This window comes from Camelus ferus, chromosome 5 (genome assembly GCF_009834535.1).
Source record: "Camelus ferus isolate YT-003-E chromosome 5, BCGSAC_Cfer_1.0, whole genome shotgun sequence".
NCBI classification, from domain to species: Eukaryota; Metazoa; Chordata; class Mammalia; order Artiodactyla; family Camelidae; genus Camelus; species Camelus ferus.
Window position 1 is genome coordinate 17,364,361 of NC_045700.1, and position 20,716 is coordinate 17,385,076.

At 37.1% G+C, this 20,716-nt stretch overlaps 2 protein-coding genes across 16 annotated transcripts in view; one reads left to right on the plus strand and one right to left on the minus strand.

Moving 5' to 3' along the window:
* The window catches only part of ZRANB3 (zinc finger RANBP2-type containing 3), a 207,197-nt gene extending 190,512 nt beyond the window's left edge, over window positions 1-16,685 (minus strand). Inside the window, exons 1-2 of one of the 3 annotated variants that reach the window (XM_032479348.1) lie at window positions 16,619-16,645; window positions 16,016-16,102 (exon numbers count right to left, since the gene is read on the minus strand). The gene's annotated coding sequence lies outside the window, so the exon portion shown is untranslated. Of the gene's footprint in view, window positions 1-16,015; window positions 16,284-16,618 lie in introns of those variants that run through there. The other 2 variants (XM_032479349.1, XM_032479347.1) reach the window with 2 other exon arrangements.
* Window positions 16,686-16,940: 255 nt separating this feature from the next.
* The window catches only part of R3HDM1 (R3H domain containing 1), a 141,455-nt gene continuing 137,679 nt past the window's right edge, over window positions 16,941-20,716 (plus strand). For 6 of the 13 annotated variants that reach the window (XM_032479352.1, XM_032479351.1, XM_032479353.1 and 3 more), the window contains exon 1: window positions 16,942-17,130. The gene's annotated coding sequence lies outside the window, so the exon portion shown is untranslated. Of the gene's footprint in view, window positions 17,131-20,716 lie in introns of all 13 variants that reach the window. The other 7 variants (XM_032479358.1, XM_032479360.1, XM_032479361.1 and 4 more) reach the window with 3 other exon arrangements.

Genomic DNA, 20,716 nt, shown 5'->3' on the forward strand with positions numbered 1-20,716 from the left:
TCCCAAAAAAGTGATCAACCTCTGTGTCCAATGTTTAAGACTCTCAGGAATTCAGCAAGTATTTATTAATAACAAATAGGTACTACATGCTACAATCTGGAGAAACAGGAATCACATCCCTACAGAGCTTATATTCTTGAGGGAGCAACTGGAAATAAATAAACAAGAAGATTGATTATAGTATGGTACAAATGTCATGAAGGAACTTAAGAGGGTAATGGCCACTTTAGGGAGGCCGACCAGGAAAGGCCTCTCTGAGGTGATACTTGGTCTACCGTCTGAAAGGATGTGAAAGAGCAGCCAGGTTCAAAGTTGAGAGAAGAGCACTCCAGGCAGACAGCATAAGTGCAAAGACCCTGTGTTGAGGAAGGGCTTGGTGTTTTCTAGAAACAGAGAGGACAATGTGATTAAACCAAGGAAGAGTGAGACAAGCAAGAGTCAAATCACAAAAGGGTTGGTAAGTCCTTTGGACTCTACTCCAAGAATAAAGGGAAGCCAGACCAGAAGCAGGAGGGGGGTTTTCTCTTATTTACTGTGAGACCCTGGTCAGGCAGGCTCCTGGAAGTAAAATTCAGAGAAGTGTGAGGTTCTCCCAGTGACTGGGTTCCCCTGTAGTTTTAAACTCAGAATTGTCTGCACTGAGCCTCCAGCAGTTTGTCAACCCCAGTTTAGGTTTTCCTCCCCCATCACTGGTTCTCAGAGATGGTTCAGCTTGAGTTTCTACTCTGCGCTTCTACAATGTAGAAAAGGAATGGTGAGAGGGAACATCTTTACCTTGTATCTAATCTTAGTAGGAAATTTTCAAGTTTTGCATCATTAAGAATGATGTACTGCTCTGATGCATAGGACATTTCCCACAGAGGGCCCTTCTCCAAGGTGGAGAAATGTAACTAACCGACCTAAAAATACGAATAGAAAGACACTATGAGGCATTAGAGGAGAGAATAGCTTCCAGGCCAAGGCTCAAGATAGAATCCCAGAAGAAGAAATAAGTGATGAGGAGACAGGTGATTTATCTGAGAACGAGTTTAGAGGAATAATGGCAAAGATGTTCAGAGAACTCAAGAGGAGTATAGATGCACAGAGCAAAGTTTTTTAGCAAAGAGCTGAAAAATATAAAGATTGCTCAAACAGAGTTGAAGAATAAAATTACTGAAATGAATAACACACTAGAAGGAACCAAGAACAGACTAAATGCAGAAGGACGGATCAATGAGCTAGAAGACAGATGAGTGGAAATCACTACTGCAGAACAGAAAAAAGAAAGAAGAAAGAAAAGAAATGAGGATAGTTTAAGAGAACTCTGGGACAACATGAAGTGCACATATATTTGCATTACAGGGGTCCCAGAAAGAGAAGAGAGAAGGAAAGAACCCGAGAAAATAATATCCAAGACACGGAAACAACCCAAATGTCCATCAAGAATGACTAGATAAAGAAGATGTGGTACATATATATAATGGAATACTATTTAGCCATAAAAAGAATAAAATAATGCCACTGGCAGCAACATGGGTGGACCTGGAGATCATCATTCAAAGTGAATTAAGCCTGAAAGAAAAAGAAAAATGTCATATGCTATCGCTCATATGTGGACTCTTAAAAAAAAAAAAGAAAAAAAGGACACAAATGAGCTACTTATTACTTAGATGATTGATTTCTTGAATATGCGTAAACACATTTGATTGTCCTTTACGATTGGATTACTGCATTCTGTTGATTCTTATTTTGTGGTTGGTTTTATTCCTTTGATAACTATGTAAGTTTAAAAAGCTAAAGCTCTAAACTGTTCTTAGAAACAATGAACAGTACATACATGTAAATTTAAAATGGTTCTATCTCTCAAGGAGTTGCTCTTTCTAGAACAACCTTTGTTTACTGCCCCCCAAAAAAGAATGAAGGGAAGCCAATGGAGCTGTGCTGTCATATACACTATTAGCTAGATGTAGTTATTTAAATTTAACTACAATTAAAAATTCAGTTCCTTAGTTGCATCAACCGTGTTTCAAGTACCTAATGATATAGTGGCTATTATACCAAATGGTCCATATGTAGAACATTTCAGTCTTCACTGCAGGTTACTGGAGAGTTTTAAGCAGGGGAGTGACACAATCTGACTTACATTTCAAAAACTATCAGAGGAGGACAAAGTTATCAATAGAAAGATAGGGAATGAATATTCCTATAGGACCTGACCAGTCCAAAAAGTCCCCACTGTCTCAGTAGGCAACTGGATTTAGAGGTGACTTATGACTCAGGACTGTCTGATAAGGTCCTAATAAGCACCAATGAGTCGACATCCCTGGTACCTTCTCGACAACAACCTATAAAACAACAACAATAAAACCCTGAGTAAAGAATAGAATAGACAATGGTTCAAAAGGAGGAAGGTGTAAAAGCAAGAAACCTATTATCAGGCTGCAACAGACAAGGCAAGAATCATGTCTAGCAGTGGAACTGGAGAGATTGGGGAAATGTCTCAGTGGTAAAGCAAACAGAACTTGCTGATGGAGTACATGTGGAGAATGAAGCAAATGTGAAATCACTATGTATATGTGAGATCACATCATTTAAGAGTGAAGGAGTTGTGCAATTTACTGAGACATTGAAGACTAAGGAACAAATGGACTGGGGAGAAAAAAAAATCAACAGATCTTTTAAGAATATATAAAGTTTGAGATGGCTATAAGATATGAAGTCTAAATGTCAAACAGACTTGGAAATACATGAGTCTGAAACTCTAGAAAGAGAACAAGGGTGAATACACACATTTGGGTATTGACATGGGACAGTCAATCTGTATCATTTTTTGAAGCTACCCAACATCTGGTATCCCTGCTATGTTTAGAAACTTCCTCACATTACAAATATAAGTGTGAGTCAGATGTCACCTTCCAATAGTAAAGCTGGAAATACCAGATTCTTGCTTTCCCAGTCTGCCTTACAGCTACTGAGCTTGCTAATCAGATAAATCCGTTCTAGACTTTTATCTAGAAAGTGAAAATTCAAAGAGCTAGGATTAAGTGAAATCCATTCTGGCCAGGGTAGAAGCAGCAGAAAGAACCATGTCCACTTTCCAGAAGTAATAGGGGCTCAGAAGCACTTTTCAGGGCAAGTGGTATGAGGGATATCATATTTTAGTGAGGAACATTGGCAAGAAGCTAAGAAAAATACAGAAAAACTATTTCCCTATCTATTATCTTTGCTTCTTTTTACATTGTAAAAAATTTTAACAAATATTCCAAGAAAAAAATGTGTCTGCTAAGTTGAGGTCACATTGCAACTTACGTGATTTATTTTATGAGGACTGAATCAGATACTATATTTGTAAAAATAAACAATGCAACTAAAGCTATCTAAAGAAAAATTTGTTTTAATAAAATCATAAGAGAAAAAAATAACTGTTTAAATATGAAGATGAAAGAAGTCTAAAACAGTATGAGACTATTCAGAAAAATTTTCAGTTGAACTAAAAACTATGGTGTGGTTGGCTCACTGATGATTCAAATAGGTACCTGGATATATAAAGAACTTGAAAATACGTAGTGGTACAATTTAATTGACAGAAAATGAAAGTTTTAGTTAATACTCAAAATAGTCATTTTTAAATGCCCTTTCCCATTTATACTATTTTTCTAAAGTCTAAAAATTTTGTTATATTAAAAAAAAAAAAACTCATGTAGGTCAGCCATACAGGTTTATCTGCTGCAAAAGGTCCATTGTAACCAACATTACATTAATAACAAGAGACTCAGGCTTACTCTTCTTTCTCAAGTATCAAGAAACTAACAGTTATAATAAACATGTCTCTCTAATCATGAAAACTGTAGAGGATTTAGTTCAGAGATTAAGCAAAAAACATTTTGTTCAATGTATATATACTAGTTTACTTTTAGTAAGGTTGGAGGGGCTATTAAGATGGAATGAGCAATATATAACTATTAATACCATGTTATTAAAATTATTAACCCAACAACTATTGGTTAGGGAAATTTAGTGGAAGCAAATCTAGCAGAACTCATTTTCTAATCAATTCTTTTGAAAAGCAACACCTGAGAACAGAATAAAGAAATGTTTTTATTCTTAATCTTTTAGGATCCTTTAACCTCAAGATGGCATTTCTGTAATCAATTGGGAACAAAGTAAATTCAATTGGAATTTACTAATGCATTCTTAAGTAAGTGGTGGAACTGTGTTGAGGAGAATCAGATATTGTTAAAATATACTGCCAAGAGGTTTATTGTGGAAATAAGCAAATGGCTGGTCAGAGAAATTTTGCACTTTGAAGAGATAATTTTGTTATTTTTATTTTTTAAATGAAGAATTTATTGGATGGAATTTACAGCAGAAGAGACAAAGAGAGAATAAAACAGAAATGACAAAGAGTGAACTAGAAGAGACAATAAATGTAAGTGAAATAAAAATGGCAAACAAAAGAAAAAGATTATCATACTGTATTTTAAATTAATAACTATATGCTGCTTTAAGAAGACACATGTTAAATAGGAGGACTCAAACATTTGATGTAAAAGAATGGAAAAAGACGTATTATGCATACCAAAATACACCTGATAGCTTTATTAACATAAGACAACATATGTTGAAGGCTAAGAAAATTACTAAGGCAACAAAGGGCATTTTATAATAATAAAAAAATTAATTTACTAGAATGATAAACACTGCCTCAAAGTATATAAAAATACAAGTAAAAACAGATAGAAATAAAAGGAAAATTTGAAAGAAACAAAGAATAGCCAAATCTATAACTATAGTGGGACATTTCAATACATCTCTCTCAGCAACTAATTATAAAAGCAGATTAAAAATCTATAAAGATATTCAAGATCTGAAGAACACAATAAACAAACCTGACCCATTTGATGCAATGACAAAAATATTCTTTTCAAGCTCATTCAGTGAAGCTAGCCTAAACCTCATTTGACAAGCTCATTAGAAGAAAAAATATATACAAGCCATTTTCTTACATTCATCAGTAAACAAAATATGAGGAAACCAAATACAGCAGTAAATTAAAAGACTAAGATATCAAGACTAAAATGGGCTTATTTTAGGAATGTAAGGCTAGTTCAATTTTTAAAGCCCGATCAATAACAAGCTGATCCTAAAATTCATGTGGAAAGGCAAGGGCCCCAGAATAGCCAAAACAATCTTGAAAAAGTACAAAGTTAGAGAACTTATACTTCCTTTTTGTAAAACTTACTATGCAGCCATGTAATCAAGACAGTGTAGTACTAGCATAATGACAGACAGATAGATCAATGGAATAGAATTGAGAGTCCAGAAATAAACACTTATATTTATAGTTGGTTGATCTTTGACAAGGGTGTCAACAATTCAATAGGAAATGAATAATCTTTTCAAGAAATGGTGCTGGGACAACTAGATAGCCACATATAAAAGAGTGAAACTAGACCCCTAACTCACACCATACACAAAAAGTAACTCAAAATGATCAAATACTAAAATGTAAGGGCTAAAACTAAAAAACCCTTAAAAGAAAGCATAAGAATAAATCCCTGTGACATTGAGCTATGCAATGGTTTCTTAATACAATACCCAAAATAAAAGCAACAAAAGAAAAAATAGGTAAATTGGTCTTCACCAACATTAAAAACTTTAGTTCTGCAAATAATACCACCAAGAAAATGAGGACAATCCATACAGAGGGAGAAAATATTTGCAGATTACATCTGACAAGGGTCTGATATCCAGAATATATAAAGAACAATTACAACTCAATAATAAAAAGACAACCCAATTTAAATATGGGCAAAAGATCTGAATAGATATGTCTCCAAAGTTACGTAAATGGTCAAGATGCACACACAAAAATGTTTAACATCATTAGTAATACAAAAACTGCAAATCAAAACCACAGTGAGATACCACTTTATACTCATTAAGATGGATAAAATAAAAAAGACAGATAATAACAAATGTTGACAAAAGTGTGGAGAAATTAGAACTCTCAAATATTGCTTGTGGAAATGTATAAAAGTATAACTGTTGTGGAAAACAATATAGCAGTTCATCAAAATGTTGAAGAAAATTACCTTAAGACTTGGAAATTCTGCTCCTAGATATACACTCAAGAAAAATGAAAACAGACATCCACACAAAAATTTGCATACAAATTATCATAGCAGCATTATCCCTAATAGTTAAAAAGTGGGAACAACCCAACTGTCTATCAAGATGAACTGGTAAAGAAAATGTACTATGTCTATACAACGGAATATTATTTGACAATAAAAAGGAATGAAATACTTATACATGCTACAACATGAATGAACCTTGAAAAAATGCTAAGTGACAGAAGCCACTCACAAAGAACTACATATTGTGCATTCATTTATATGTAAGTTGTTGACTAGGCAAATCCATACAGAAAGTAAGTGAGTGGTTGCCTAGGGATGGAATCAGGGGGCTGGGCGGTGGAGTAGAGGAGCAGAGAACAAAGAGAAACTGCTAATGAATATTGGGTTTCTTTCTAGAGTAATGAAAATGTCCTAAAATTAGATCATGATAAGGGATGATCAGAACCCTATGAATATACCAAAGAATTGTGAAATGAGTGAATTTCATGGTTTTATTTTCTAGTGAATTATGTATCAATTAAGCCATTAAACAAGTACATTGTAAAAAAACAATGTAATTCAAGAATAACAAAATAAAGAAAAAAACTGATAGGATAATCTCAATAATGGGGGGAGAAAAGTATTTGATAAAATTCAAAATCCATTCAGAGCAAAGGTTCCATGTTATAGAAAAAATAGGAGAGAACTTACTTCATATTATGAAAGGTTTTTACCAAAAGCCTTGAGCAAACATCATACTTAAGGTAAATTGTTGACAGTTTTTCTTGCAAGGTCAGAAAAAACAAAAATATGCCTACTATCTCAAAATTTATTTAACAGTGGAATCCAATCAGGTGAATAGGGTAAAAGGAAAAGCAGAAAGAAAAAAATTTAATTTACAGATAGCATAGGATTATGTACACAGAGTAAAATTAATCTAGTAGATTTATAGCAAATTTAGTAAGATTAATGCATATATATGATCAATATACACAATGCACCGAATTCTTCTATCTAGGCAAAAATCAGAAAATAAAATGTTAAAATTGATACCATTCTTAACAACATCAAAAAATTCAAATACCAGAAATATCAGAAAGAAATCTAATAAAAAGATATGGAAGACCTATATATGGAAACTACAAAAGATATGTGAGAAAAATTAAAGATTTAAATCAAAGAATTGGTAGTCCTTCTTTGGAACTCATTGTTATACATTGTAACTCATTATAATATCAAGAAACTCTTTAGATGATGTCATGACACTGAAACATGAACACTAGCAAAAATAGACCCAGTTATACTGAAGGTGGGGATAAAAGTACTATTTCTCGAGTACTTATGAAATAATAGTGTCTATTACATGCCAAGAACTTGAACATGGGCTATCTCCTATAATCTTCCTAAGAACTCTAGAAAATAAGTGCTGTGTTCTTGTTCACAGATGACTACACTATGCCATAATGTGTGAGAAACAGGATTCAAATGCAAGTTTGTATGGCTATAAAGCCTACAATGGAGTAAAGTCCCTCACAAAGATTTGAAACACAAACAAAATAAATCAAGCAAACAAACAATTCCTGGCTTGATGTATGTTCTAGGAAGAAGGAGTATACAGTCACTCGGAAAAATAGTTTTACAATTTCATTCAAATAGCTATACATGCAACTACCATGACCTAGCAATTGTACTCCTGGGCATTTACCCTAGAGGAAAGTTACATCAAAACATGTTCACACAAAAATCTAAATATGCATGTTTACTGTAGTTCTATTCATAACAGGCAAAAACTAAAACCAACCCAGCTATCCTCCAATGCGTGAATGGTTAAACAAACTGGTATATATACACATCATGGAATACTATTCAGCAACAAAAAGGCAAAACTGATACGTGCAATAAACTGGATGAATCTCCAGAGAATTATTCTGAGTGAAAAAAGCCAATCTCAAAGGTTATATGTGTTTCATTTCATCTATATAATACTCTTGAAATGATGAAATTATAGAAATGGAGAACAGATTAGTAATTCTAGGGGGTAAGGTGGGGAAGGATAGAAGATGTTTTGACTCTAAAAAGGCAACATGAGGGATCCCTGTGGTATGGAAATGGTCTCTATCTTGATTGTGTCAATATCCTGGCTGTGATTAAGTAGTATAGTTTAACAAGATGTTACCACTGGAGGAAACTGGGTAAATAGTATGCAGGATCTCTTTGCATTATTTCTCACGACAGCATATGAATTTACAATGATCTAAAATTAAAACTGTAACTTTGAAAAATGAAAAAGCAAACACTCTGGCTTAACACATACCAATGAATCTGAAAATATGGGATAATGATGTACAAAAAAATAAAAATCCAAGAAGATCATGCAGCTAGTGGTAGAGGTAAGACATATTATCTGGGTTTTTGCTCCCTTTTCAACACTAGACTAGTTCCAAGAGATGAGAAAGTATAAGGTGCCATGACTGGAGTGCATGGCTGAACTAATGTGGAAATAAAGTTCACAGGAGACATGGCTGTCCAGGAACTAAGAAACTAACATGCATCAGCTGGGCCGTACGTTTGAATGTAGAAGTCAGAATGTACGTGGACATAAAGGCAAGTTCAGGTTGGGGGGAGGTATAGCTCAGTGGTAGAGTGCCTGTTTAGCATGCATGAGGCCCTGAGTTCAATCCCCAGGACCTCCTTTTAAAAAAAGAAAAAAAGTAAAAAAATGCAACTCACCCCCTCTCCAAGACAAGTTCAGGTTATAGCAGGGAAAATGGGGACACAGTTTGCAGAGTGATTAAGATTAAAGGGGACAGTTTATTAAATATGGATTAAGGATCCATATTAGGATTTTAGGGTATCAGAACACCCTAAAAAGTTCTAAGCTAGAAACAAGGCCTACATATGGAAAATTCTTCCTAATACATAGTATCAAGCAAATCTTCTGTTCAATTTAAGAACAAAGTCAGTTAATTTAGATAACTAAATTTTATAAATTCATGATAGTCAAACAAAAACTGTTAGTGCAAATGGTCCTGATTACTATAGCAATTTGGCTACATGGACACACCAAGTAAACACTGTGAAGATAAAATATCTTAAATGCTGGGTAACCTATGATGAAAGATTTGATCACTCACTTCTCCTCCCCTCCCATCCACTGATAATAGGAAGCAGGTGGACAGAGGTGAGGGAGGAGGGCTAGAATCTAGTAACCTCAACAAATATCTTTCCAGAGTTAAGTAAGTACAGAACCACGTATTAACATAAGTAATTCCAAGTTCCTTATTGGAAATAGAAATTTAACTTGAATAAACTGCCAGTTCCCAAAAATGGTGAATATGTTGGTCTACTGGACACCCCTGCTCTAAAGGACATGAATCTGGAGGGGAGGGTATAGCTCAGAGGTAGAGTGCACGCCTAGCATGCATGAGGTCCTGGGTTCAATCCTCAGTACCTCCGTTAAAATGAATAAACCTAATTATTTCTCCTCCAAAAATGAAACAAACAAACAAAAAAAACCATAAAGCACATGGATCCATAAAGCACAGACACACACACACAAAGACAGTTTGATTATGAGTTTGAAGAGGTAGTCAAAGAAGATGTCTCATCTACTCAAATATCTTCAGTGATTACAAAGTCCTTTACTCAATCACAGAAACTCTTCAGATTTGATCTGGACTCGCAAATGTACCTATTTCATATTTTAACATACTCCATGCTTATATGACAGTGTACATTCTGTTTACATGTTTTATGTGATAAAGCTATATTTATGAACTGTCAGTCAGCAAGCTACAATCTAAATTTAATAAATTAAAATCACATTTTGTCAGTAAAACAGAATATTCTAAAATGATAAAAGATCAACTCCAGTAAATTATAAAATTATATATTTTAAAAATCACTTATGGGGCTTTAAAAACTTCCATATGTTAATAGCTAATTACTTTAAAAGCAAGGACACTAGAATCTTTCATTCTAAAGACAACTGTTTTCAGAATAACACAGTAACTTCCACTTATTGAATGATCTCTTTCTCTGAGGCAGTACACTAGAAAATTTAAGAAAATCTCCTACAATTCTCAAAACTCACAAAGATAAGTATTATTATCCTCACATTAAGGACATGGAAAATGAGATTCAGCAGTATTAAATAACTTATCACCAGTACTGGTGATATTGTTAGGCAGTTAGAAATGAGCACTGGGCAGGGGGAGAGGAAGGGGAAAGGAACAACCCATAAAATGATAGTACATCTGCACTCAGGATAAGGGACTCTAGAAACTTTTACTTTCTCTAAATGAGGGCCAGCAAAAGAAGCCAGCTAAAATTAAAACGCAGCAGCTGCGCATAAGAGAAGGACCTGGAGTAACTTGATCCAATGCTCATTATAACGTAATTAACATTACAGTTTGAGCCTCCTCCCTTAGGTTTCTCTGTGTGCTTCTGGGGTAAGAACCTGTCCAAAAGGGGATGGGCGTGCCGGAGCACAAGGAACCTGAGCTGTCAATCAGCCCGATCACTCAAAGAACCTGAGCCGTTAATCAATCAATCACAAAAAACGCCCCTAAGCCAGGATCCAAGACGGAAAAACAAAGGAGTGGCGCCATTTTTCCTCTCTTGAATTGGCCCGCTCCCAAGTGTAAGGAGTGTACTATCTTTCACTACTTTTTACTTTACTAATAAAAATCTTGCTTATATCACGCTTTCTGTCTCTCGTTAAAAATTCTTTTTTTTTTTTCGGGTGACTAAGAACCGAGGTAATTCCTACTTCCCTTTTCCCAGTAACAATATTAAGCCCGGAGCTCTCATTGGTCTAATGTAAAAGTCCAAATTTTTCCATTATGCAACACTGCCACTTAAAATCACTCATTCAACAAATTACATAGTGCCTGTTATGTACTAGGCATTGCAGAAAGTACCGGTACACAAAGATGAATTTGCGCCAATGTAGCCTCACCTCCCAGCTCAATCTGGGGTGGAAATAAGAGCTATAAACAAGTGCAACACAACGCAATAAGCGCTATGAAAGAAGTATATATGAGAATACCTATACAAAAGTGGGTGTGCTGACTCCGTGTAACAAGCAGTCAAAAAAGGCTTCACTTAGGAAAAAAAAATGCTTGCTGCATAGTACACCTTATTTAAATATCTCATGTAACTCTTAAGTTGAACCTTGAAGGAAGAGTGAAGTTAACAGACGGAGAATCAAGGATATTCTAGAGAGAAAGAAGCCGTATTTGCAAAAGCACAAAGTTTCAGAAAATCATAAGCCATTTAGTATAGCTAAAGGAAAAAAATAAAGATGGCTTTGTGACAAGCAGTAAAGAAGTAAACACAAGACAGATTAGGGAGGTTCTCATATGCCATGCTAAGAGTTCAGACTTCATCTTGTAAGAAATCAGGAGCCTTTCCTAGAGTTTAACCAAGTCACTACTCTACAAATATTCCCTGGTCAAATTTGGAAGAATGGATGTCGGGGTAGGGACAACCTTTTAGCAGGCTACCACAAATAGTCCAGGTAATACAATTTATAATCTCTTAGCGTCAGGCTACTACACTTAATTACCTACATGATATTTTGGATATCTTATAGACATTTCTAGCCTAAATGTCCAAAACTAAAGTCTTGATTTCTCCACCAAATTGTGTGTTCCATGACCAATCTCAGTAACAGTACAACCATACATGTTACTCAAACCAGCAACCTGGGTTCATTCTTGATTTCTCCTTCTTCCTTAACCACCAAATTAAATCCACTTGTTATTAATTATTCCCAAAATATATTTCAAATCCATTCATTTCTTTCCAGTTTCACTACCCTCACCCACCTCAAGTCACCACTGCTCAACTGGAAAGCTGCAGTAGTTTCCAACTGGACTTGCCTACATTTTCTTTAGTATTAGTTGGCTTCCTTTAAGCACTTACTAGGAATGACAATTATTTTCATCTGTTTACTCCCTCCAAACAGAAAGCCTTGATAAACTCAAGACCACAGTGTTGTTTACTGTTTATTTTTTTTACTTCAGTCCTCTAGGATCAACCAGGTCAACAGAAACAATATTAACAAAACCTAACCCGCACTTATTATGCCCCAGGCACCATTTCAAGTGTTTTACATGTATTAACTCATTGAAGCCTCACAATGGCCTGTGACTACTTTTATCTCAGTTTTTACAGATAAGGAAAAAGGCACAGATACTTAAGTAATCTGCCCAAGGTCACCCAATGAGTTCAGGGCAGAACCCAGAATCGAACCTAGGCAGCCTGGAGCCCATCCTCTTGACCATTACCCAGTACTTCTCTAAGGATATGCTCAATAAATATATCCTGAACAAATAAACAAATGAGATAAAGAGGGACAGATTTAGGGGTATGTTGAATTTGAAGTACTCTGAGAAGGCTATGAGGTAGAGCAGGGTAAGTAGTTATAAATTAGAGGTAAGCATTCTGAAGTCATCAGGGCCTACAGCAAGCCACCTATAAAATGTAAACCTCTGTATAAAAAGTGATTCTCTAATTTAAAAAATCAGATGTGCTCTTAAAATGTAACCATTTGGATCCAACTCTGTAATAAAAACACGTTGTAACAAAGCACAGGATGCCCCCATTGAACCTTGACTGTACCTATGAAAAATTCTGTATTGTTAATATGAAATGAAATACTTGCCTTTCAGTAGTATTCTGTATCCCTATAAATGTCAAACTTCTATTTTGTTAAAATATAAAAGTGAGGATATTTATTTTTAATTTGACAAAATGACACCCAAATCAACTTAGTAAAATACAAGAAAATGTAGGACTGACAAGAAAATGTCTAAAAAAGTGAAAGCACACTTTACCTGCCAGATATTAAAACATATTATAAAGTTACAGAAATAAAGATAATGGGTATGGTACAAGTCAAAGAAAAGACAAAACAATGAAAGAGAACAGAATCCAAACAAAACCAAGTATATATAGATTGTGAAAATAAATGTAAAAACAAATATAAATTATATACACATTTTATCATCCAATGTTGAATCATCAAAAAGCTTTTGCGAAGCATCAAAAATAAACTCGAAACTAAAAAGGAAAAGACAAATTTCAACATTAAAATAATTTAAACTATGTCACAGAAAAACAGCTTTAAAAAGTTAAATAGACAAATTGCAAAATGAGAGTAAACAAAATACATGAGAGAGTTAAAAACATCAGAAGTAATTTCTTTAAAATTAAGAGACTATGATAGTCTACTCAGAAGAGATTGAACAACAGTACACAAGGAGATGCTCAACATCAACAGAATTCAACTAGATAGAATTAAATGAGGGACTGCTTTTTGCAATCCGATTGGATAGAAGAGAAGATGGGAAATGGGTGCTCTCAAACACCTTCAGTAGAAAAGAAAATGGGAACAACCATTCTGAACAATTTAGAAATTACACAGTATTTGGGGATAAATAATCCTACTTCTAAAAAGTTAGATTTAAGGGGTAATCAGGCAAGCATACAAAAATGGTGCTCATGACAGCACTGCTTTTAAAAGTTAATTGATTCAGCAATCCTCCTTCTGTGTATATATGAAGAAATATTTGCACCGATTTTAATGCTGCATTATTCACAATAGCCAAGAAGTAGAAGCTGCCTAAATGTTCACTGGCAGATGAATGGATAAGTGAAAGACGGTATATGCAAATAATGGAATATTATTCAGCCTTGAAAAGAAGGAAATCCTGTCCCATGCTACAACATGGATGAACCTTGAGGACTTGATGCTATGTGAAACAAACTAGTCACAGAAGGACAAATACTGCAGGATTCCACTTATATGAAGCAACCAAAGTCAAACTTTTAGAAACAGAAAGTCAAATGGTGGTTGCCAGGGGCTGTGGGAGGGGGAAAAGAGGAGCTGTTGTTCAGCAAGTGCAGAGTTTCAGTTTTGCAAGATGAAAGTTCCAGAAATCTGTTGCATGACAAGGTGCATATACTTAATACTACTGTACTATATACTTAAAAATGGTTAAGATGGTGAAGTTTATATATTCTTTACCACAATCAAAAGAAAAGTTAATCAAAAATAATCTAAGTATCCATGAGCTAGGAATTGGTTATATTAAAACATACAATGTAATAACACATAGCCATTAAAAATGATAATCTCTTTGTAAGAGAGAGATCTGTGAGGCTATCCACCAAAATTTAATAGTGGTATCTCTGGGTAACAGGATTACAGATGACCTTTACTTTCTTATGTTTTCCTGTTTTTCAAATACAGTTAAGTATGTGTTATGTGATGCCAAAGGATAGCTCAAAAGACAAAGTGAGTGCCACCATTAATTCCAGAATCCTGGGATGGAATTTCACATTTCTCTGTATGTATCTGGCATATATTGGGGGATTAATGAATATTTCAGAGTCAGGATGAGCACTGGTTAAGAGCTCAGGAATGAGACTGATCTGGATATGAATCTCAGCTCCAAAATTTACTGATCAAGGGTTTAAAATCTTATTGAACTTCACTAAGCTCCAATTTCAAGTATAAAACGTCACAGAACAATACTTGAGGATTGTTGCAGGGAACATGTATTTAAAGCACTTGTCATCATTCCTGACTCAGAAGAAACACACAATAAAATGATGGCCATTGTTACTATTTGTTGACTTGAGCACTGGAAGAGCTCAGACAAAAAAAAAAAAAAAAAAAAAAAAAAAAACTAAGCATCTATAGAAGACTATTATGCTTAATTGTAAGAAATTCCCAACTGTGTTAAAAAGCAAGAGACAAGACTTTGGTGGATGTAGAACAGTGGCCAAAAGGTATGATTTTATTCCTATATCTAAAAGGATTACACTATAAAATTAACCAATTAGTTAGTGCATAAATACCACTCAGGAGTTTTGGGCACAGACTTAGTGCTTCAGTTAAAAAAGAAAAGAAAAGAAAAGAAAAGAAAAAATATGCTTATTTTAGTCCAGAGATAGAATGGAAAATTAACTGGCAAAACACGACAAATGAAGATTTGACTTAAGTTAGAGATTAAAAGAATGAGTAACACGAACATTAATTTTGCTTGGCCTCTATCTTCCTCACTACTTTTGGATAAGGAGACTTTTTGGCACTATTCTTCCCCCAAAGTCTGGTATAGAGCCTAATACAGTAAAAGTGCTCAATAAATATTTACAAGATGAGTCATAAGAGAAAGTCTCAGTGAAACCGCAGGAAAATTTGAGTTAGAATTTGAGGAAATCTCAGTCAAAATGATGGGGAGCTTAAGGATGAAAGCTAACAGGCTTACGGAGGGAAGGATTTTTCTGGTAACACCTGCATCTCCTTTACTCAATGAGTTTCCCAAGGTACCGCAAAGGGAATGTCAACAGCAAAAATACACTGAACTTTGCACCCCAACAGGGGCAGAAACCAGGGTCGAATGTGTTAAGCTTATTAGGCTTTTGGCTCCAAAGTCTTTATAATGATCAGTATTCATCAGTTGGCACCCTGTCAACACTTATTTACTCAAAAAAAAAAAAAAAAAGGGCAATGGGGACCATTCTTAAGTATCAATCCCGAGCCCCACTACTTCTGTAGCTTTTCTTCTTCGAACCAGCCTTTAGAAGTTTCTAAAAGTGGGAGGAGTTACCTCAGAACTTTTGAGTTGCTTGTTTTTAGTCAAACAGAAGAGGTGAAGGCTTTAGAGGCACCCTGCACAAATATGCGGGTGCAACCTAACAGTGAGCAAGTCAAAGGACAAGAAAAGTGGGGCTCTGGGGTTGAAGACTGGGGTGGAGAACGGCGCTCTAGACTTGGGGGCTACCCCCCCATCCCATTTCACCCACTCTTTCGTAAAATGCAATTAAATTCCGTTCCACTTCCTATCTCTTACAAGAAACCCCCAACTTGCCCGCCACATCACGGCACTCCCCGAAGGCCACACCTGGTGCACTCGCTGCAGAATCTCCAACTCCCGCCACAGGTTTGTCATGTGTCCTCCTCAAAGCGGAAGTGACTTCAAAGGGAGAAACTGAAAGTAGGAGAGTTCAAAATACCAGTAATCTAAAACCCCTACAGAGTTCTGAGAAAACACTTCCCGACTACCTTTCTCTCCTACCGCATACTCTCTTCTGTTAGGCGGGCGAAAAGGCTTCACCACTGCGGAGCGACTGGTTCCCCGCCCCAAACTCCAAATCATTGAAAAGCCCTGTCCTTTATTGGCCAACGAGGCGGCATTGGCACCTCCCAGGAACTACAACTCCCGTCAGGCCCCGCGGGAAGCAAACGGAGAAAAGGATACGGCCGAGAACAAAGCACGTTGGGAACTGTAGTCAGCTGCAGGCCGAAAAGGGCAATTACCCCGCCTTTCCCAGCTGAGGCTGGAGAAACCAGGTGTTCGGCTTTAGAACCCGTTATCGCCGAGGGGAGAAGCGAAGCCCTTAAGCAGCATTCCCCCACTTCCCCTCACATGGAGGATGACAATTTTCCTTTATTCCTATAAAGCACTATAAGTACTCCTTGAAGAAATATGGTGTCTTTCCAATACCTCCAGGTCAGTAAAAACTCCCAGAACTCCCCAACCTCAGGCTCCAACTCGTGGGAAAAGGTGGCTCTTTTACAAGTGGGCAAAATGGCTGTCCTCTTACGTTTACCATTGGTCGGGCTTTGCGTCCTTCAAGGGCGGTTACTTACCGCCGATTGGCTCTTTTTCCCTGGAGGGTGGAGAAAGACCTGGCAAGGCGCTCCCGCGGCCCGGGAGGAGATGAAGGGGTGGAGAGAAGGCAGTTTGTTCAGACGTGATTGGATAATGCTCATGTCAATCGGAGGATATACAACCTATGATTTGTCGACTGACCCTCAAAGAGAACGAAGAGGCGGGGCTAGTGCGTGGTGGGAAGGGGCGGGATTCTGCCAGCCGCGGCTGCCGCTGGAGCCGGTGTCCGGGCTGGTGATGGGGTTAATTCCCTTTCGTAAGACTCTTACTTGCACCCACCCAGCCCCGCCGTCGCCCCGCCGCGCCGCGCTCCAGCCGCCTCCTCCTCCTCCTCAGTAACGCGGGTAAGAGATGCCCTCACCTCCCCCCTCCAGCTACCCGGGAATAACGCGCTTCGCTCCCCTCCCCCGCCCGCCAACCGGTAGCGCTAACGGAGAAGGAGGCAGGCAGGGGAGAGATGTGGTGTGTGAGAAGGTGGCCTTCCCCGCCTAGCCGTCGGCGCTCCAGCCGGGGCCCCATCGGGGTGCTGCTGCCGGCAGCACGCCGGAAGGTCGGGTTCCGAGGGAGCCCCGGCTCGCCTGGCCCGCCGCTGCAGCTGCAGCTGCATCCACTACCTTGTGCCCACCGCCCCCACCCGGGGGCCATGTGAAAAGCAAACCCCTCGAGGCCTAGCGGAGGAGGCAAGGGAAGGGTTCCCGAGTCCCAGCCATAGCTGCTGCTGCTGCCCTTGCAGCCCCAGGGACTCGGGAACCAGCCACAGCAGGCCTGCCAGGAGCGGGTGCCGAACGTGTCTCTGCTCTCCCGGGTGGCTGTCGTCGGTGCCCTGGGCTCCCCGGCCCACCCCACGGCCGCGGCCCCCGGCCTCGCACCCCGAGAATTTTTAGAGAGGAAATAAGGCATTCCGAATGGTCGGTGAAATGTTAGGTAGTACATTTTGGCTGTGGTGCTAGAAAAAGCACAATGGGAATATTAAAAAGAAAGTTGAATGACTGTCAGTGCCACGGACCTCGGGGGTCAGATTTACACACGTTATGGTTGAGCCTTAGGCTCTGCCCCCGAAATCCCTGTGTGTTTGAAGTTTTTTGTCGTTGTCTTTTTTGTTGTTGCTAGGTGCAGAGGAGGGTGCTTCCATTCTTTGAGCTTGCTTTTATGCGGAAACTTAAACTGTTGAGGCTCTCATGTCCCGTGTGTAATTGGGACAGCGTGTCAACTAAGTAAACGGGGAAGAGGTGCTTTCTAAAATAGTGAGGTTTAATAAATAGCAGATGATTTTTCTAAAATTTTCCAGAAAAAAATATGTGTATATTTATGTGTGTGTGTATGTGTGTGTGTGTGTGTGTGTATGTATATCTCTAAAGGTATAGTTTGCCTAATTGTAATTCTGAAGAAATCCTTTGCTTTTAGCCTAAATGTCATTGATTACAGGAACTTTTGAATAATGGAAAGATGGTTAAAGTCAAACTGGCAGCCCACCTACTTATAATATTTGAAACAGTAAAATCTGTAGCATGGGAGATTGCCAGTGTGACTAGAGTGATTGGACACACCTCAGTTTAACAAAATTTGACATATTTGGCCGTATTTGAGAGGGAATGCTTCTTCCTTATGTGTTGATTGAGTGCTCATCTTTTCAGTTCTTGCTTTTCTCTCTGAGTGAATATGTCCTTAAGTAATGGTTATGGAATATGGATGTTTTGTTGTAGACATGTCTGTAATCAGCGGTCAAACTCTAGGCCCAATTCTGAGGCTTTACCTGGTACCAGAATAAACTTGGGTTCTGAAGCAATACCTGAGTTTTGATTAAGTGACCATTTCTTCTGGGTCTGAGAGGACTATACTGGCTTAATGATCTTCCATATTCCATAACTAATACACCTAGAATTGACAGATACATAGGTTCAGGACCTGGAAGAAATTTGGATGTGTGTTAGAATTAAAACACGAACCATATAACTGTGTAGTCCCTTCAGTGCCTCAAAAAGTACCCCTAGCTTACATCACTCTGCATAGCATTGTCTAAAACTCTTTGGTTAACTGATAAGTTAGATAAATTGATAAATAATGCTTTCAGATCTCATGTGCCATACGTACAGAAAAGGCTGATGAGAATGTAGGAGACCTCTATATTCTCTTATCAGCTGTGGGACCCCCAAAATGAGCCTCAGTTCACTTTAGTCATTTATAAAATGGGAGTGGTAATGCTTAACACATGGAATTGTGAGAATTAGAGATGAAGTATATAAAGCCCCTGGCATCGTGCCTAACACATAGTATGTATGATTAAAAATTATGATTAAATATTGTTATTTTCATGCATATTAAGAGATTGAGTTTGTCATTCAGACGCACATGGTGGTGTTGCATCCTGAGGATGTGTTCTGTTAGGAGTACTGTGGGGGTTTGCATTTATAAAGTGACTGGAAGTGCAACCTGTAGTTAACCATTTTCAAAATTGGTCATCAGATGCAGGAGAGTTGCTTATTTTACAGAAGTTTTTTTTTTTGTTTTTTCATTAGAATGCAGGTATTTGTGGAATATATTTCAAATGGAGTATCTGGAATTAAAAAGTATGTGGTAAATTATTTTAGTGATAAATTATTATAATATCTTTTAAATTTTATTTAGCTGGCATGTGTTTCACCATCTAGTTTATACAGTTGGGGTCCGTATTCATTGTGCTACCAATGTGCCAGCAAGCAACAGTTGAACTCCTTAACAGAGTTAAAATTAAGCAAGTTATTTGAATTTGTTATGGCCGTAGGCTGACTACTGTTTTGTTGCTGTTTTTAATTCTCATTATTTATCAGTTCTTGAGTGTTTCTTATCTGTGGAACAACATGCCAGACACACTGTTCCTTCCTCTGCCCAGGCACTTCTGAAAATGTACTGGATCGTCACACATAATAGTGTCCTTGGAGTTTGTACAGTTAGACAAATTGAAGGTTCGCATGAAAACAGTTCTTTTATGAAGTCTTCTGATAGTAATGCCTGGCCAGGGTTCAAGGCAGCTGCACCTTGTGCTGAATAGTGAGCTGAAGTATATAATGTTATGGCAGGCCTCCCAAATTACTGAACCCAGTAGGGTTGGATGCTCCTTTGAAGAGCTTTACATGGCAGCAGCAGTAGAAAATTTTATAAAATTGAAATCAGCTTTTTCAAATACTATGCAGAAGACAAGAATTGCCAAGCAATGAAAGAGATTTTCTTGTACTGGCACATTAGGATACCTCATTATACTCATTTGAGTTAATACTAAGTTTTAATTCCTTAGAAATAAAGAAGTACTGAGAGTTAATATTCTGAAAAATGTTACAATAATAAACACTTAAGACTGATGGGTTTATATGATATTGTTGCTATTTGGATTAGAAAATTTCACTGTTAACACTTTCACGATCTATTGTAAATATGTTGGGCAAAGAAGTGTGGTTACAAATGGTAGTGAACTTTTCAAATGCACTTGCAGCCCCAAACCACAGAATCAATACACTATCTTTTTAGTCATACATACTTGCATACAGTGGTCATAACTTATTACTTATAACTTGAGATGAATAAACTAAGATGGGTATCATAAAGGGAAGGGAGCATGTCTGTTTTTCCCTCAGTGTAACAGTAGTCTTTTTTCTATAAAAGAAAAATAATCTTCCACTTGATTCCTGCTAATTCTGATAATGTTTACTAATAATACAGATATGCAGAAAGAATCAAACTATATGATGAATTTTATTACGTTAACTTTGCTTCACAAATAAGGATATGTTACATAATTAAACAAATTTGCTTGTACCTGATAAGACGTGAGTGTGTGTATTTTTCTAGGATTTACTTCAATTATTTATTGGCTGATGGTTGAAATAAGATACGAGTTATTTAATCCTGGCTCAAAACTAGCTGTCTACCTTATTTTCCAGCAGTTTGGTTTTTTAT